Source organism: Lacerta agilis, chromosome 8, assembly GCF_009819535.1.
Source record: "Lacerta agilis isolate rLacAgi1 chromosome 8, rLacAgi1.pri, whole genome shotgun sequence".
NCBI lineage: Eukaryota > Metazoa > Chordata > Lepidosauria > Squamata > Lacertidae > Lacerta > Lacerta agilis.
In genome coordinates, this window is record NC_046319.1 from 42,818,414 (window position 1) to 42,833,573 (window position 15,160).

General features: G+C 40.8%; 1 non-coding gene across 1 annotated transcript; it reads left to right on the forward strand.

Annotated features, from left to right (window-relative positions):
* Window positions 1-14,025: 14,025 nt before the first annotated feature.
* TRNAT-UGU lies at window positions 14,026-14,097 on the forward strand. The gene has a single exon. It is a non-coding gene; the product is annotated as a tRNA-Thr (tRNA).
* The last annotated feature ends 1,063 nt before the right edge of the window (window positions 14,098-15,160 follow it).

Genomic DNA, 15,160 nt, shown 5'->3' on the forward strand with positions numbered 1-15,160 from the left:
CAAAAATAAGTGTCAGTGTGAAGGTATTTCAAGGGGGGTGGGATCTTGGGGGCCTTGAAGCACAATCAGTGAGTGCTTTGGGTGGCACTGATCCAACATGGGATGACCTCGGGCTGATACAGTCATGATCTGGCACATTTAAAAACACCTAAAATATTAGGTTTTGTGTTCTTATTAAACATTAAGTCAGGAGAAGGGGAAGGAGACACAGGCATTCTGTTTCTCATTCTTCTCCTCTCTCCTTGCTGCCTAATGCTCCCCCTTTTTGACAGCCCTGAATCACTCTGGGCGTATCTGATCTAAGCTGTGACCATCTGGTCATGCCTCAACATTCAAGTGAGGTTGGGTCATCATCAGCTGCCAGTTGTGATGTTGGATTGAACCACCATGTTGATTGGATGCAGATCACTGAATACCAGTAGTTGTGGAGAGAGGCCACAATAGGAAGCGTTTGTTGCTTGTATGACTTGCTGGGGGTGGGTTTCCTGGAAACATATGGCCAGCCACTGTATGTGAATGATGCTACTGCATAAAGCCTCATAAGAATTGGTACTCAGAGAATGAGCTGGTTATTGTTGCGTGGGATTACCCATGTTTAGCTCTACCTCTATTTTCATTGAACACTAAACAAGGTGGAAAACAAGGCACTTGTAAAGTCAAGTGAATAATATTATCTGAGTTCTTTTAAAAAATGTATACAAAATTGAAAGGAAAGAAACAGATTGGTATAGATGGAAATTCACAGACATAATAGATAGTTATCAATTTCTCTCAGCCTGAGAAAGTGTAATTTAGCATCAAATCAATTCATCCAAGCACATCTAATTGAAGAATTGCCTGCAGATTATGCATGTGCACAGCTGAAAAGACCACTGCCCTTCTGCAATGGGAAAACATACAAAAATCATACAAAATGAATAAGAATTACCAGAGACAGAAAACGAATAATTTAAAATATAAATAAATTATCATTCCATAAGATTCAGAACATGGAAAAGTTCCAAGCGAGGCCACACCATAGATTTGTACAATGGCACTATGATACTGGCAGTTGTATTTTCAATTCCTTTCCTAATGTTCCCTAGCATGGAATTTGTCTTTTTCACAGCTGCCGTACACTGGGTTGACATATTCACTTAGCTATTCACTAAGACCTCAAAGTGTGTTAGAGTCACTGCAACCAGAAACCCTGATCTGGATCTTGTGCAGAGCAGAAATGAATTTGCTCTCCACCACAAGAATGAGTTTCAAAGCTTTCCTACAGAACAGTCTTTAAATGGTTACAAATAAATGTTACAAAATACCACATTGCTTTTAAACAAGCAAGCAATTTCTAACATTCTATATGCCTGTTGGAGGTCTTCATGCACTATGTACATCTCAAATGGGAAGCTAACTGCCTTGTGCTGAGTCAGATCATTGGTCAAAATCGAAAGCGTAATGCTGGTGGTCAACAAAAGAGGTTTAAAGACTGTCTCAAAGCAATTTTTTTTTAAAAAAGTAGTATAAACACTGACAACTGGGAAACACTGGCCTGTGAGAGCTCCAGTTGAAGAACAGCCTTTACCAAAGGTGTCATGGGCTTTGAAGACACTCAAACTCAGGACGCAAGGGAGAAATGTGCTAAGAGGAAGGCACGCTTGGCAAATCCACACTGTGATCAACTCCCACCCGGAAACCAATGTCCCCACTGTGGAAGGACGTGTGGATCCAGAATTGGCCTCCACCGTCACTTACAGACTCATTGTTAAAACTGTGTTTATGGAAGACAATTTTACTCAGCTATGAGTGATCACCAAAGATAAGGCAATCTAGCTCAGTATTGTCTACACAAGGAAAGCTCTCCAGGATTTCAGACAGGAGTTTTTCCCCAGCCCTATCTGAAAATGCTGTATCACTGAACTACACCCCTTTCCCAACTCACCAGAAGAGGATATTTTAGAGGTGTGGGGGAGTGCCATTCCTTTTCTCCATGCCTAGGGGTTGTTGTTGTTGTTGTTGTTGTTGTTGTTTTGGAAATGTGGGTCATTCCATTCACTCCCTACTTGGCACATGTTCGTCAGGTTTGATATTAGTGGGAATTGATGATCAACCCAAATACACTCATTTTAAATACACAAAATTAGATCAAAATTAGAAATATTGATGAGCTGTTTCCTAATCCTATCAGAATGCTTTGTGCACCATACACATCCCTCATCAGAAGAGCATTTTGTGTGTGAGAGGGAGCCTCTATATATTTTTTCCATGCCCAGGGAGTTACTGGGTATGTGAGTGCTTCCATTTTCCACCCTGCTCATTGGCACAGGACCACCAAGTTTGATATTAGGGGGAATTGCATTCAAGATCATTCCAAACGCATTCATGATTAATGCGGAGAAGATGAAAATAGCTAATCAATACTATAGTTTCACTTCCTATGAATATTAAAAACAATGAGTCATGATGCAGGCTCACCTTACAAGATGTTCAGAGGTCATTGGTTAAGAAGAGTAATGTTCCCATGCTATGATCAGGCTGCATGATGGGCTATAGGAAGAATATTTGCAATAGCTTTGCAGAGAGGGTTGGGGAATTGCTAGTCTTGCTTTAGGAATGATGTCTCTGGTCCCATCAGTTTTACAGTCCTTTCCACCTTTCCTACTTACTCCAGCCCTGGGGAGATCAGAAGACCCCCCCCCCCCAAGTTCCTCATATACCCAGAGCAGTGATTGATAACTTTCAGTCTATAGGTCTGCTTATTAATACATGACATCAGGTGTGGGGCAGGCAAAGCCATGGCTAGGCTGAAAGCAGGATTTGTTATGATCACTGGAACTTGCAAAGGGACAGAGCTTTGCAAGCACCACAGATCAGTTGCTTGTTTCTGCCTGCAAATTGCTGTGACTATCCTTGTGCAGTTTGTTTTCAAAATTATACACGCAAAGTAAAGCAGGTCACCTGACATTGTGACATCAACAGTTGTGACATCAGCTGTGGGTGGGTGGGAAATGGGGGCAGATCTAGTTTCCCCACCCCTGTCCTAGAGTCTCAGAAGCTCTCAATTATTTCCAGTGAGATGCTTTTTGGCCTTCTGTTTTCACTTGTGTAGCAGTCATTTTTTCCTCTTTATCTTTTCTCCTGAAACAATGCCTCATTTCAAATAAATCAAAATAAATGAAGCCCTTGTCTTCTCCAACACTCACATGTGGAATGAGATGCTGAGGTGTAGCCTAGAGTTATATCATAACCAATGGTGCCATGTCAGATCAAAGTTTTAAAAGACAGAGAAGAATCCTCCACAGAATTGGCTATATTAAAGATTAAATTGTAAAAGAAAAGAAAAATGGTGTCATCGCACAGCATTTGCTTAAATATTGTGTAACTATAGCAATGTTCAACAAAGAGTCCAAAATCATATGCCATTTTATGAGATAGATATGATTTGAAGCTGCTGGTTTTGCAAAATGTTACATTCACTTCTTTGCAGAGTTTGATTTTATTGGTATTTTCTTATGTATATTTTATATTGTTTCATGTGAACTGCTTAGAGGCTTTTGTTGATTATGTGATATATAACTCCTGTTAAAAAAACAATTTGTGCCTTCAGCATGTGCATAGTCAATTTAATTGCTAATATCAGTAGTTAATCAGTAGCTCTCTTTTCATTGTCAGTGTTTAGGGTTATTGAAAGCACAGAAGAAGAGCCATACTGGTGTCACCTTTCCCCCCTTCTACAAGTTCTGCATCACTTGTAATCAGAGCTAAAGCACCCATATGTTTATCTACATTATTTCTCTCTGTGTGAATTGGAACTCAGTATGAGATTTGCACCTACTTGGAATATATTCAAAGAACATTAACATAGGGAGACTTGCTCTTGCACCATGTGTATTTCAAGCAATGACAATAATTTTGTTCCCCTGTTCGCCCAAATCAATGAAAAGGTATGAAATGGAACCCACCAGATAATAACACAGGTTGAGAGAAAATTCTCTGAAACTTCCAGGAAGAGGTTTACTTAATTTGCTTTACTTAATCTTCTGCTGCAGCCAATGGTTTTTCATTTTCATTTTGCCCTTTTGCTTTTGCTTGTTTATTGAAAGCCCTGCATCATTCTGCGTTGTTCCACAATGGCTAAAAGTGAAGCCCAAAGTGCATTCCTATTTTCATTCTCAAATTAGATACATGAGAGAAAGGTTGCAACACAATCTATACCAAATAGAATTACACTTTCGTTTGGACTTGTTAAGGGTCATTTTGTTAAAAGTTATCAGTTGTAAGTAGGATTCTAGCCCTGTTTTGCCCTCAGCTCTGATAAAGTAATACTGCAATGAATTATCAGTGATAATCCAATGTATGTTAATGGTGCTCTGTTTGGGAATTGTATATGGACATTTTGGCTCATTTGGAAGTTGCTTGAAGCCACAATTAACTGAATTATATCTTAGGAAATTTGGCAACCACTGAAGACAACATCTTGCAATGAAGAGGCTGCATGTATTATTGAATCAAGGGAAATGAATGTTATTCTGAAACATTGGCAAGTAGACCAAATAGGTGATTGATGGAGTACACTTTGCAAACCACAGTGGGGTGAAAATTAGAACTTGGATATCTGGATGTAACTCAGTAGAGCAGGGACAACATTTCAGTCTGCATATGGACTCTATGGGAAGAGAATCAAGAGAAGATGTAAAAGCCCTCTCACACTTTGAGATATTCAAAAGTCACAATGAAGAAGGCCATTTGTTGTAGTTGGCATTTAAAAGTGAATCTACCTGGCGACTTATGGTTTGTCGCGCTGGCCATTAGGCGAAGAATTCCAGCGCTCTGGAATTCTGGCATTCAGAAGGCTGGGGGAACCACAAAAGCCCCGCAGATCCACGAAGAAACCCCAAATAGCGTGTTTTGGGGATATGGAGATCCAGCGGGCGCCTTTTTTGGGACTCCCCCTTCCCCAGCAAAGCTCTTTTGAGCATGTCATGAGTGAAAGGGGTCGGAGCCCTTGGCACTGAGGACTACATCGCTTCCTTCTTTGTGCGAAGCTTTGGGACCTGTGGTGGCAAGCGGCAAATTTTCTGTTTAAAAAGGAACTAAAGACCAAGATTGAACCGTGAGTAAAAAGGATTTGGACTTAATTTGGGATGACTGGGACGCGGAGAGATTTAAAAACGGAAGCTGATCTCTTCTGCTGGTGACCAGGACGGCAGTCGCCATTGCCGGAAACTCATAGACTGTCTATATCCATTGAAAACTTCACAAGATTTCCCAGCAGCTTCCTCTCTTGGCAGGGAAGGGGGGGAGGTTTAATTATTGTTATTTTGCCCCTGCGAAGAGCTGAAAAGTAATCCGACAGCCCTTTTCTCCAGGGAGATCGCAGCCCCTGTCAGCCGCGGCAAGTCTGCTTTGAACTGTACTGTTTGATTGAATCGGAAACAATCTATCTCCGTCAGAGTGAAAAGGTCACAGACTCAGGGGTGGAGCAAGGAGGGGGCATTGGGGGCGGAGCACCCCATGTTCCACCCTGGAGGGAGGTGGCACTCGGCGCCACCCCCCACGATTCCCAAGTCGCCGCCCAGCATCCCTTCCATGTGGCGGCTGCTCCTGCAGCAACTCGTAAGGCTTCAGCGCGAGAGCAGCAGCATAGACGGGCATCTGTGCTGCTGCTCAAGCACTGCAGCCTTATGAGTTGCTGCACGAGCAGCCGCCACATGGAAGGGGTGCTGCTCATGCCCAGCAGTCCAGATGGACTGCACAAGTGCGGCATCCTGCACTGACTGTGCATGTGTGCACATGTGCAGTCTGTCCGGGCTGCGGGGCATGAGCAGCCACCGCATGGAATGCTTGCTCAGGGTTTGCCAGTGGTGCGCGCCACTCCGTAGCAATGCTGTGCATGCTGTCCCCAAGCCGCATCACACAGCTGGCAGCCCCTTCCGCGCCGCCCCCGTGAAACCCGGTGGCAACATGGTGCAGGAGACTCCAGGGCCCGCGTCAGCCCTGCTCCACCACCTCTGTGTCCTTGCAAGGGAGACGGAGGGCACAGGCACACACACACTCTCTCTTGCTGCCTGGAGGAAAAGCCCCTCATAAGGAGCTGAGGCAGGAGTGAAAGGGGAGGAGATCAACCGTGGCTGGCAGCCAACAGGTAAGGAAGGCAGCGGCGGCTGCATTTTGCCGCGCTGGGATGAGAGAGGAGAGCATTGTGGTGGAGGCGTCCACTTTGCTGTTCCCCAGCCCAGCTGCCCCTGAGCAAGGGGGAGGCTGCACATTCGCTTTTCTTGTGTATAATAATAATAATAAGGATTGTCACCAAGGCTTGTTTCGTGGCATATGCCAAGTCCTTCAACTCCCCAATATTTTCTTTCTGTCTGTCATGATAGTAGCTAGACTACTAATTGCAAAGAATTGGAAGAACCAAGAGATACCAACAGTGGAAGATTGGCAACAGAAGATGATAGACTTTATGGAACTTGCTGAGATGACAGCAAGACTGCGTGATCAGAGGGAGGAAATGGTGCAGGAAGATTGGAATAAATTTAAAATTTATTTGAAGAAATATTATAATGTTTAAAACTCTTGATATTCTTGGGAAGTATTTATAGGTTACTGGCAGAATTTAGGGTAATTATGGTATTAACAATTGATTGAAATTAACAAAAACGGGTAAATGTATGATGAAACTGTTTAAAGAAGATTTATAATGAAAACAAAAAAGGGGAGGTTGGGGGAAGTCCCCACCAAAGATGTCAAAGGGAAAATGTGAATTTGATCTAAGAGTTGTTTGTGTTTTGTTTGTCTTTTCTGTTTTTGTGTTTTATGTCTTTATATGAATCTACCTAATTTGCACTTTCTAAAAGAAATGCAAACTGAAACACAGCCATCCTTTGAAATTTGAACTATGCCAAAATTTGCAATGCAGTTCTCCAGCCCTGTTGTGTGTATAAAAATGTCTCCAGCATCCTGTTTATACAGTGGCCAACCAGATGCCCATGGGAAACCTATGCAAGCAGGGTGTAAGCACAGAAATACTCTCCCCTCCTGCAGCTTTGATCAACTGGTATTCAAAAGCATTACTATCTCCAACTGTGGAGACAGAGCATAGCAACTGTAGATATTAGCCACTGATGGAGTTATCCTCCATAAATGTGTCTGGTCCTTTTTAAAAAACTATCCTAGTAGGCAACCATTATCACCTCCTGTAGGAATGAATTCTATAATATAACTATGTAATTTGTGAATAACTATTTTCCTTTATCTGTCGTGAATCTTCCAACATTCAGCTTCATTGGATGACAGTGGCTTCTAGTGTTATGAGAGAGGGAGAAATAAATTTTATTTATCCACTTAGATGTACATAAATAAGCAAAAAAATGGGCATTAAATACAAAGAACAGAGGAGCCTGTCCCCTACACTAGCTACTGTTTTTAGAAGATTGCAGAAGTAAATTTTGGTGGGCTTCAGGCTAGTAGGTTTTATTTGGGTACCACTAGTTCTCTCACCATAATTTGAGCACTGCATGTGTATGTGGGAGAGAAGGAGGGGGAAAAGAAAAAGGAATAGGTGATGCTGTTCTGTGCCATTAGCATTCAGCTATGTTTTTCATCGTTTCTTGTTGTTTTGACATGAGGAAAGTTCATTTAAAGAGCAGACCTATAATTGAGGCTTGTGCTTTCATATCTCAAAAAAAATTATTTTTTATGCAGCTATTTCACTGTCTCTCTGACCATTCAGAGTGTCTGCTGTAATCAGTTTCTGTCCTTTGTTGTCAAAAACACTTGTTGGTCTCACCAAAGAAGAAACCAAGTAAATTGATTGATTTTTTTGTATGATGAGCACAGAGAACAACGAACTACTTTTCCAGAGGAAAATGTTTCACATAGAACTGTGAGGCCAAATTTATTTCCTGCCTACAGAAGGCGTTCAGAAAGCTCAAACAAAAGTGTGTGAAATGCTGTTAAGGTAATAATTTGAAGGTTTTACATGGAAGAGAGAGGTTGTGAGTAACTGACTTTTTATAATGTTCTTGCACCTGCCCACTCTTTATAAGGTATTCAGATCGTGACAAATGCATTGTGACATTTTGTTGTATTGAAAGAGGAGGAAAATAGGTGTGTCCATCTGCAAAGCATCTGTTGTGTTTATTTCTTTGTATAAAAAATCTAATTGTTAACTATTATTAGAAAATTATAATCAGCACACAAAGTAGAAGAACCTGAACTTGATCACATTATTTCATGAACTGGAAAAGCATAATAAAATATTCTGATACAGACCAACTAAAATCACAAAGCAGTCAGCTATTTATTTTTATTTTTTTAGTTTTGCAGGATTTTTTTAAAAATGGAATTTTGTCAGACTGTCTTTGAGGTTTATTGGAAGGAAAGAACAAAAGAAATGTTGCCTGTGAAAACCTCAACTACAAGGTGTTTTAAAATGATTTGAAGATTATTCCTTTTTACAGACTAAAGCTACAATCCTATGTATACTTAGTCCCATTGAACATTAACTAGTACTTCTGAATAGCATTTCGTTGAAAGGTTAGAATCCTAATCACATTCTCTATATCCCTCATTATCGTCAATACACTCCAGAGTTTCTGGAGATTAATCTTGTGTTATCTCTGACTGCAGAAATAAGACGGCAGATAAATGAATCTGCTGTTGAACACCACTTAATAGCAACTTTCGGAACTCTATCGGGAACTCCTGAGAGCTGTGACCAACTTTGATAAGCTCCTCCCAGGAAGTCCCCTAATCACATTCTCTGGCAAGTATAGATGCATGAAACTTTCAATTTTGGTTTCCCTCAGTTTTTCAGTTTTTCTAATCTTAGAGTTCAGATCTCAGCATTTCCACATTAATTTGCAAATTCTTTAAAAAAAAAAAACTCATAAAAATTCATCTGCATTTTAGTGCAATTTTCTTCCAATATACACATGTGTATATACAATTTTACTGCATATACACACTTTTCCAACACAGCATTCCATTATATAGCACATTTTTGCATGTTATTTTCATGAATATATGCATATGCCTATATATATATATATATGCCTATATGCCTATAGGCATGTTTATGCACACTTTAATGTATATGCATTTTTGTATACATTCTTTGGCTGGAAAACCACTTTCAGTATTGAGAGAAGTGCAAATTTCAAAGGTGGCTTTGTTAAAGTTCGCGTATTGTTTAGGGAAGTGTGACTTAGGTAGGTTTTATTTTAAATGTGAACTGAATTGAAATTCTCCTCCCTCCCTACTAGGGAGTGAACCCGACTGAACACAGGCTTGTGTCTAAGAAACATCTGTAAAATTGAACTGTAATTAGTCTACTTTCTGCTAAGGGGGCCGTGAGTATCACTGTTTGAATTCTGATGAGCAGTTAAGATGGGCACAGAAGCATCCTGCAAACAAGCTGGGCTTGACTTGACTATGCATGAACCCCTCCTTTGTTACCCTTCCACTCAACTGCAAAGGTCTAAAACAGGCATAGGCAAACTTGGCCCTCCAGATGTTTTGAGACTACAATTCCCATCATCCCTGACCAGTGGTCCTGTTAGCTAGGGATGATGGGAGTTGTAGTCCCAAAACATCCGCAGGGCCGAGTTTGCCTATGCCTGGTCTAAAAACTATGTGAAACTAGTAGTTGACACTCTCAGCCCCCAGAAGACAGGTTCTAGATCAAAAGAGGCTATAGTAGCATTTTTTAAGGGTTGTCTGGTCAAAGCCTGATTTAGATGCTCTCTGAAATTGCTATGCATCATGTGTTGCGTTCGTCATGGGTTACGAACACACCGAACCCGGAAGTACCGGAACGGGTTATTTTTGGGTTCGACAGTTTGTGCATGCACAGACGCACAAAATGACGTCACACGCATGCACAGAAGCACCAAATCACATTGTGCACATGCGCAGACACGGTGCTTCAAGATGGGGACCTTTCTGGTTACGAACCGGACTCCGGAACGAATCCTGTTCATAACAAGAGGTACCACTGTACTGTGATGGCCTAGAATGTTAGTGCTGACAAGCCATACAAGAAGGAAGTCTAACATTAGCAAAGAGCAAAGCCTATGCAACTTAACCACTCATACAAATTATTGGTCTTTGCAACCATTCTGCAACAAATTTGAATGATCAGAGTTCATGTAAGGGAAATTCATTTAAAATATCAATTTTATATTTTGATGGTAAGTGGAGACAAGTGAGATATGCAACAAAATGTTGTAGTGTGTTGTAGTGTGACATGGTCTTGTTCATAATTTTGTCCAGCTAGTCATGCTCTTTTTCAGGCTATGTTATTGAATTTCCTCCTTTTTATTTGATTCCCTCTCTAATACACACTGAGCTGTGACCACTGAACATGTTTAGTCCTGATTTGCTCTCTTGGGAATCCTTCCCCTTAGGATTTTCCCCATGAAAGTCTTAATACTTCTATGAACCTTGATGATCCCTCAAGCCTGCTTCTATGTCTTCTATACCTTCTTTTGTCTTGTGTGTGGATGGTACTGTTGTAGCTGTGGAAGTTTCATCAATTGAAGAATGGAGTCACTAAGAGTTTGTCTGCTTTTTATGCAACTACACTAAGAAATAGTTGTTGTTTTTTGTGGAGGGGCCATACAGCTGTGGAAATTTCATATCTGCTACCACATGTGCCATAGCTCAGCCCTAAGTTCATTCTTTTCCATCATCAGCATCATCACCATCATAACTTGTTGAATCATATCTCTTTAAACCTATAGAAACAAATCATCAAAAGTAATTCATGTTTCAGATGAGTCAGAGCTGTGTCAATCATGTGTTTCCAATTAATTTGCACCCCAGATATCAATACTAAAGTAGGTTGCCAATGTTTCAAAATCCCTCCTAGATCTCACACCGACCTAATCTCTGAGTGGTGCAGAATTTCAGGGGTTCCAGGTGCTTACCCAGGGGTTGTGTTTCCTTTTAGAAATAAGGCACAGCAGTGACTGTGGTGTCTTTATAATATATGGTTTATTTACATATATATACAACCTGAACCCATGAAATTGGGGGGGGGGGGGTCCACAGCATTAATACTCCAGAAGGGTCAAATATAAATGAATCATTGCTCTGACTCTCTCTTCAACTTGCTGCTTTGCCTCTAGGTCATATTTCTGCAAACTCAGCTTTGTTTTTCTAATTATCTGAGTTGAGGGAGGGGCTTCACCCATTTACTGTCTTGCGCAAAAAAAAAAAAACCTCTTTCCTTTGTTCTCTTAATTGTCCATCACCCAGGTGATCACCTCGACATAGGAAGCTTGCCTGGCTTATACTTTAGCACTTGCTGGATCCAGGAGTTAGAAGGACCTAACATACAGCCTACTTCCTAATTCTCATAACATTATGCAATGTGTGAAACAAATGCAAAACTCCCACAGCACACACAGCAGGTCATTTGAAACATGGAAGTCAATACTTTCCATTGTCTTTAATTAAAACAAACAAAGAGCACCTGTGTTTCAAGTTCAGTTTACTAAAATAAGATCCTGAGAATATGAAATTTAATGCTGTATCGGAAGCTACCTCTCAGAAGACATGATGTGAGATGTCCATATAAACAACAGAACACCTGGGCAAGCGCACCATGCATCTCGAATACAGGAAGGCATTGAACAGACTGCAAAGATAGCAGTGTGAATCTTTAAGGCAGGGGTGAGCGGAAGTGGTCCAAAGACCACATTACAATGATGGAAAGCCTTAAGAGACACATTCCAGGACTGCTCAAGGACACACAAATACAAAAGCACAAACCGTTAAGAACACAAGAACAGCCTGCTGGATCAGACCAATGTCCCATCTTCTTCAGCATCCTGTTTTCACAGTGGACAACCAGATACCTGTGGGAAGCCCACAAACCAAACCTGAGTGCAACAGCATTCTTTCCACCTACTCTATGTGAAATACAGCATATGGAGAACAGCAGTGCTGCAGCCTATGGGGTCCCACTTCCTTCATTGGGGAAGAACTGTAGCTTCATAGTACAGCATTTGCTTTGCATGCAGAATGTCCCATATTCAATCTCTGGCATCTCCACTTAGAGCTGGGAGAAAACCTTGCCTGGAATTGTGAAGAGAGGACCAAAAACAATGGATTCAAATCACAAGAAAGGAGATTCCAACTGAACATTAGGAGGAGCTTTTCGACAGTAATAGCTGTTTGACAGTGGAACAGTTTATCTCAGAAGGTGGTAGGCTCTCCTTTTTTGGTGATATTTAAATGGAGGCTAGATGGCTATCCTGCAGAGATATTTTAGCTGTGATATCTGCATTAGAGGGGGTTAGACTAGATGACTCTTGGGATCTCTCCCAACTCTAAAATTCTATGTTTCTATACTCAGTGTAGAAAATACTGGACCAATGGTCTGACTTGGTTTTCCTAGGAACCAACTAATTCTTACTGGTACAGAAATGCTCATACCCAGTCCCACATGCTATAGTTGCATGATGGCAACTCATAAAACTGTGAGAACATGAATGGCAAAGATGCTATTTTAAAAAAATTGCACAACATGTGCCAATGCAAATATCTTCTTGCGGGCTGAACTCAGCTCCAGAATGCTCTTTTTTGGCCTTATTAAAGATTAATTGTAGTGGCCTTTTGGATTAATTTTGATTGATGTTTTTAAAAATACTTTGAAGTTAAAGCAAGAAGAATAGCAGTAATTAATATGAGTAAAATGATAATGTGCTCATTAGCACTGTTCCTGTGCCATCCCCCCTCCCAATGTGCTGATTTTTTTTAATCCCCCTCCCCCAAGACTCAAAGACCAAAAAAGGGAAAGGAAATGTCTCATATCTTTTTTTACAAGTGTTAATTGAAATTCAATATTTAAGTCCATTTAGATCCTGAGCAATTAGCTTTATATATTAAAATATAGATTTAGTTTAAATTGGGAAGAGAAATGATGAGCAAAACCTTGGAGCAAATCTTAATTAAAGTCCATTGGCTGCCAATGGATTTTGTTCCTTGCCAGTATGCATCTGCATAATTGTAATCTTGCTAGAGTTTTTGAGGTTACTCTTTGCAGAATTGCTCTTTGTGAGCATTTTATAAAAGTTTAATAAAATGATGAAGAGATATTTTAATGGCACTACAGAAGTATGTACTGTCAAGGGTGATTACTGTGAAACAAAAGACATCATTGGATTGGCTATAGCCCCAAGGCATTGAAGGTCATATTTTTCAATGGTTTTGCACTCATTACCTGAACTATTAACTTTGAAGCTATCTATGTATACTTTGACATGAATAGCTCCTATTTGGAGAATACTAAGGTTGTGGGGGGGGTAGCACTACCATTGCTTTTGCTATGTAGATTAGAGTCAAGAGAGATATAATTAGAGAAGGCAGTCTGTAGAATTTACATTTAATCATATTTTAATGTTTCCATGGGATTGTTTTCTTGTGCGTTTTAATTATGGTTGTTCATAATTTTAATATCTGTGGAACAGGATTTTATACACTGTATGCAGCTTAAATGGCTATTTTATCATTAAGTGATATATAAATAATAAATAGTAAAAGCACCCCATTGAGTGTCACTCCCTAGCACCCTTGGGCCATCAGGGGCCATCAGTGCTGAGTCATGCCTGCCCCCTACAGACATACATCATTTTAATTTCCTAAGGCATGCCAGTATTCCGGGAGATTGTGGGAAATTTAAAATGGCATCTTACAGCTGACCACTGCTGCCATGGAGGGAGCTTGGACAAGACCCATGCCTTGCTCACAAGCTGAATCTGGCTCCAATCCCATTTTCAAATAATCAGGAGAGGATTACTGAATACTAATGTACCTAGCATGTCCTTGTTCCTAATTTTTAAAAGGGCAAAATGAGAATTTGATCTCTCAATCTTTCATCATGGTTTATAAACCACAAAATATAAAAATGTCCAATTACAGCCTTCTTGACTATTGAGTATTATTGCTTTTGTTTAAGTAGCAATCAATCAGGTTACTGTTTGCAAACAATTAGTCTATTAATCAATGAAAGCTGATTGATAGCAATTTCAGGGAAGGGTCATAGCTCAGTGGTAGAGCATCTGCCTTGTAAGCAGAAGATCCCAGGTTCAATCCCCAGTGTCTCAGTCTGGGGCTGGGAGAGACTCCTGCCAGAAAAACTGCTGCCAGTCAGTGTTGACAACACTGAGCTAGATGGACTAATAATCTGCCATAGCTTCCTATGTTCCTATGATACATTAAACATCTGCCCCAATCAATCTGGCAGTATATTTTTATGCTTAATTCCTTTTAAAAAGCTACAAAGTTCATGTCATATTAAAAGAGGCATTCCTTTCTGGGGCAGACAGATGGTTATCTCTTGTCTACACTCACTCCACTCTACTCTGCTACCTTTTCCTATGGCTTAGAGATAATTCTTTGGAATTCTACCCAGCAAATAGCCATTTTGGTAAATGCATTTCCTTTCCATCTCTTAGGCTTCTAGGTTGTTGGGTGTTTCTTTTCCAGCTGGGATCTTTGACTATACTTAGTGTGTGATTGTGTGTGAATAGATGCAGGAGCAAAAATTATTAAGATACTGCTGTGATATCTGAGAGAAAAGGAACCTATTGCATCCCTAAAGCATATGGCCCCCATTTAGAGCTTGTTATCACATGCTGTCATTTCTAGGTTCCTAAAACAGAAGCAACTGCTCTCCCATTTTCTGTCTTCAAAGATCTGCCCCCCCTTACAATCTGTTCTTTCCCCACAGTTTCCAGGGAAGTTTTTCTTAGCCCTGCATGTGACTAGAGACTGTCGGGGTTTGGGTGCTGGAGCTCCTCGTGCACGGCCTTGGATTGGTTATGCACGAGGTACCAGTTGCGGGGAAAGTGGCCAGCGTTCCGCGTGCTTTTGAGCACGGTCGCCGGCCAAGCCTCACAGTCTGAAGGATGATGAGTAAGCCAATTGACGACTCCGATGAAGTGTGAGTTCCTAATTGCCTTCTTTAATGAACAGTTGCCTCGTGAAATAAAATATATACCCTGACTCTGAATAGACGGACCAGTTTAAGGAAATAAAAATTTTACTTTACTCCCCCCTTTTAACCCCAAAGGAAGACAGACACCGGTTGTATCTTTAGTGGCTTCGGCAGAACCCGCGTAGGCTCGTCCCCTAAGCTAAGTTCTCCTAAGCTTAAAGACCCTGCGCG